This window comes from Cupressus sempervirens, chromosome 11, assembly GCF_028749045.1.
Source record: "Cupressus sempervirens isolate cs-2001-9-10 chromosome 11, ASM2874904v1, whole genome shotgun sequence".
Lineage (NCBI taxonomy): Eukaryota > Viridiplantae > Streptophyta > Pinopsida > Cupressales > Cupressaceae > Cupressus > Cupressus sempervirens.
The window spans coordinates 413298499-413304135 of NC_143128.1; the positions used below are offsets into that span (position 1 = coordinate 413298499).

Genomic DNA, 5637 nt, shown 5'->3' on the forward strand with positions numbered 1-5637 from the left:
AGCCCCAACTACTCAGGACCCTACAGCACCCCCCCATACTCAGGATCTCAGTGGCACCATACAGCCTGGTCTATTTACTTCCATGCTTTCAGATTAGGGCCGCACTATTGACTTGGATGCTGATACTATTTTTTCATTACATGATTCAGATATCAGTCAGATCGGCAGAGCATTACATAATGCTACGGTAAATATCTCTATATGTTTAGATTTATTTTTATTATAGTAAATAATATGTCTATATATTTAAATTAATGTATATGTGTGTGTTTGTGTATGTGTTATAGGGTTTGAGTGATAGTATGTTACATTTTGCTGATCTGCAGACACCGACAAATCCTACACGTCGTGAGTCTCAGGTATGTTACAATATATATATATATATATATATATATATATATATATATATATATATATATATATATATATATATATATATATATATTTGATTTATATACATGTAGATCTTGATATAATTTGTCTGTACACATAATTAAATGGCTCACTTGTTATCATTTGACACAGGGTTCAGATGCAGCTGATAGACCCTTTTGGGGACAAGGCCCAGGATCAGGAGGGGGGATGTAGCTGATTAGATCATATGTGGCCTTTTATTTTATTACACACATGTTATGTCTAGATACATATTTATATGGACAGTTTGATGTTTTATATGTTATTTCCATATGCATACATTTTATATCCAAACACTTTGATGTCTTATATGTTATTTTCAGATACATGGTTTATATGGACACTTTGATGTTTTATATGTTATTTCTAGATACATGTTTATATCATGGACACTAAATGATGTTTTATATGTTATTTTGAGATACATGCTTATATGGAGATTTTGATGTTTTATATATGTTATTTCCAGACATTTGATCTACATGATCTATTTTTATACATTTAATATGGGTACATTATATTCTCCAGATATATGCACATGTATGTTATTGATCTTTTGATGTAGACGTCTATTTTATTGATCTTTTGATGTCTTCATCTTTTATGTAACTTATGTATGTGTTATGCACATGTTTCTATATGTTATTCATATTTTCAATTTTCAAGTTTACATGTATATGTATAGTTATTCATCTTAATGCTTTAATCTAAGTGTAATTAACTATATAATTTTAATGGTTGATGTACATAACAATATAACATATATTTAATGACATGTCTTAATTAACTGTATAATTAACTATATTTAGTCTAATTATATTTAATGTAGATCATGTATTAACTATATTTAATGACATGCCTTAATTAACTATAATTAACTATATTAAATCTAATTATATTTAATGTCTTAATAATTAACTCTATTTAATGACTTAATTAACTCTATTTAATGACATGCCTTAATTAACTATAATTAACTATATTTAACCTAATTAACTATATATAACTAACTATATTTAATCCTATTAACTATATTTAATCTAATTATATTTAATGTCTTACTAATTAACTCTATTTAATGACTTAATTAGTTACTTTATTTAATGACATGCCTTAATTAACTATAATTAACTATATTTAACCTAATTAACTATAACTAACTATATTTAATCTAATTATATTTAATGTCTTAATAATTAACTCTATTTAATGACTTAATTAACTCTATTTAATGACATGCCTTAATTAACTATATTTAACCTTTAAATTAACTATATTTAATCTAATTATATTTAATGTCTTAATAAATAACTCTATTTAATGACTTAATTAACTGTATTTAATGACATACATTCTTAATTAACTATAATTAACAACATTTAATTAATAAAATATAATGTAACATAGTTCATATAACATATACATGTAATCTTAACATAACGATTATATACAAACATAAAGAATGTATCATATAAGAACATATAAAGATTATATGTACATACAAATACATACAAATACTAAAAAGGTTGTCTTAAGGGGAGGTCCTAAGAGACTTGGTCTTAAATGAGATATCCATGTCAAATTTAAATAAAAATAACAATACATGTCTAATTTTGCATCTGCAAGATAAATGATCCAATGTACAAAAATTTATATAAAACAAATATCCTATCAATATTAAATATGAAAGTATAAGAGCTATACAGGCATAACTCAACTAGAGCTCCACAATAAGTACATAGGTAAACTAGAGCTCCACAAACAATGTATTGTTAGGATCCTCTCTACTTTTTATTATCTCTAGAAGTTTTTCATGTTCTTCAATAGGCAATTTCCACTTTTGATTTCCACGACGTCCTTTTCTTTGTACTGCTTCAAATTGTAATTTGGTTGCTATAACATGGTTACTATAGTGTAAAACCTTTTCTCCAGGCTTGTATTCAATAAATTCAATACCACTACCAATTACCCTTGTTTGTTGATAATATGTTCCTTCAATAACAACTGATCCAATTGGATATGACTGTTCATCAGCATCTATAGTTCCTTCTAGCAACTTGTGTTTTTCTTTTGTGCATCTTAAAAGATAATAGTCCACATTTTCTGCATTATCTGGTAAGGCTTGAACTGCAAAAATATCTCCTGCATGTATATAAAAAGAGAAATATAAATTAATTTTAAAACAAATATACATGTATATTAATTTATATATATGTATATATGCACACAAACCTGCCACAACTAAATCAGAAATGTGCTCATAATCAGCTGAATATATAGGATCATGAATGTCAATGTCAATGTCAACATCTTCAAAAGGAGTCTTTCTAACTATCTCCTTCAAATCCCAATGTGAAACATATCCATTCTCAATATTTTCACAAGCACTCACTACATTGTCCTTAATGCAGTCATCACAAAAACATGTTTTCTCTCTTACTTTAAGTACTGGAGGTTTATGGTTTCCTGTAGTCATCACTTGATGTAAACTTCTAATTCCAAGAATCGTTTGACAATTGTAAGGATTAGATTGATCTATATCTGTTACAAATACAAAAACTAATTGTCATATTTCAAAATAAATATTTAATTAAAAACTCAACTTGATTTGAAAAAGACATTAAAAATAAATATAACATAGTTCACCTTTCCCCTCCCAAAAGTAACGCTTATTGTATTCAGTATCTCGAGTAGCAAAATGAACTTTGCACCATTCAACAATTTGATTTGCGCTCTCTATCCTATTCCCTGTATGTACATAAAATATACATGTATATATAAAATTTAAAATATATGCTATTAGAGTATTAAACATGTACATTTAAAAAATGCATATATTTACCTACAAGTTCATGTTGTCGAAGCGCACGTTTTATACATGCTCCTGCTCCATCATGCTCCCCTTTTCTGTGTCCACTTTCAAAGAAATTCCATAAAAACTTAACATTGGTTCTAGCATGTTGCATTGCTAACCAATTAAATGCTTTTGTAGATTTGAATTGTCCTGTGAACGTGAAACATGATAAGTATCTACAATTATCCAAGTACATATATTAAATAGAAATAGACATGTCCAAATAAATACAAGTTAAAATAAAGTTAAATAAATGTGTAACTATTTCATGTATACTAACCTGCACATCCATTAGACCAAATCCAATGCTCTAAAACATTTATTCCACGATTTCTGAGATCTTCAGAGAACATTGCAAAACAATGAGCCACATAACTCCTGTCATGAACTTTATCATCACTAATATAGAAATGAACCTCTTTGATGATGATGCGCTCATTTTCATCCAATCTTTCTATCTTATCCACCTCAAATTGTGCATGTTTATAGGTCACTTGCACAAATATTGCAACTTGTTTAGAATGATAATATTGGCTTTGGAGCTCTGTATGAGGTGCAAATGTATAATTCTCAAAAAAATCTACAATTGAAAGTATACAACTAGGTGGAAAACAATTTTTGGAATCACGAAACTGTTTAGCTTGCCATTGTGCACCATGACAATGTTGGATATGTGGATATATCAATGGACGGAACTTGGCCATGAACTCATCATAATGCAATTCACTCTCCTTCAATACAATTTTTCTGGATTTATCCCCTCTATTATTTTGGTATGTCTCATATTCATATCTCATCCATGAAACTGGTGTGGATTCATTAATATTCTCAACTGGCATAATTTGAGAAAATTTGTGTAAATTTGCACAAACTTCACACTGATTTTTGATGCATTGCACTTTGAATTCATCTGAATCTTCTAATTTATCACATAATATGGACCTCACAAATTGTGTTGTACTACTAGGGATGACCAAATTAGGATCAAGTATTGCCATAACTTTTTAAAATGATTGCAAGTGTAGACCAAATTCAACATGATTTTTACAACAACAAGTTTCTCGCATCTTATTTATGCGTATAAAGGAAGGATGTAAACTCTCAAACATTCTTTGACATATTTTGACATTTGAAAATTCTTGTTTGAATGCTTCAAAAAGTTCACTTTGAGTTATATCTATGAAATGTTTTGGAAGTTCAATTTTGGCCCCTATTTCTTGATCTTTAATTTGTATAGTATCACGCCTGTTGGAAGAAACATGAGAATGTGTGGTCCAAAATTCAATAACTTGTCTTTTTACTTCTTCAGAAATCCTGTCTTTTCGAGGAACTCTACAAATATTCACCTAGTTATTCTCAATGTTATCATCTAGCATATTTCTCCTCTTGATGTATCTCTAGACAGTTCTTCTAGATATATGTAGTATATCAGAAATTGCACGTACCTGTTTTCTATGTGTCAATTTTCTACTAGATATAGTAGTCATCAATGCTCTACATGCATTACTCAAATTACCCCCTCGAGTTGTGTTGTCAATTTTGTTATAAGCATTTTGCAAATTTTCAACTATTGTTTTATTAATATTATGAGCATGGCTTTTCCCGTTATCAACACCCAACAACTCTAAGGCAGGTCTCATATCTCTTCTCCTAAATAACTTGACAAATAATTGTGTCTGTCCAAATATACTTTTATCCTTGAAATATTCATCCCACATGTTCTGACAATGCTTTTTGATAGTGTTATCATTTATCATATCTTTAGATGGAATTTGGTTAAAAAGTAGTTCTTCATCCAAATCCATCAAATTTTTTATGCTTTCTAATTTGTCTCTATCAATAGAACTGGCAATTTCTTCCTCTTCATTACTTTCATTTTCTTCATTAATCTCATCATGTTCAAGAATTTCAGTAGGTTGGTTTTGAGCATGTTTTGTATGGCCTTTCATTTTGTCATCTCTTTTTCTATCATATTTCCTTGATCTTTTCCTTTTACTACCCATTGAATAATTCAACCTATAGAAAAAAATTAAAAAAAAATAGATTTCACTAAATATCAGCTAATGGTTCAATATATAATACATAAAAATAAAAATAATTAGAAGACAAAAAAAACACCTTCAAATTATTCGATCCTTTGCAATATTGATTAAATCCGCAAAACAGTTGTTGAAAATTGCTTCAAAATTAATTGTTTTTTTCAAATCTTCTTCCAATTTTCGATGTCCCTGTATATTTAATTATTTAAAAAAGATAAAACAATATTTTTTTATATCAAAAAGTCACACTAACCGCTAGTCGTTTCTCAAGCCGACTGGGGGTTTTGGCCGAAACTATTTCGGCTGAAACAGTTATGGCCAAAACAGTTT

The 5637-nt window shown here is 28.5% G+C and overlaps 1 long non-coding RNA gene across 1 annotated transcript; it reads left to right on the plus strand.

The window, feature by feature from the left end:
• The first annotated feature begins 287 nt into the window (after positions 1-287).
• LOC149530215 (uncharacterized) lies at positions 288-777 on the plus strand. Its single transcript, XR_016358442.1, has 2 exons — positions 288-359; positions 526-777. It is a non-coding gene; the product is annotated as an uncharacterized LOC149530215 (long non-coding RNA).
• Positions 778-5637: the final 4860 nt, after the last annotated feature.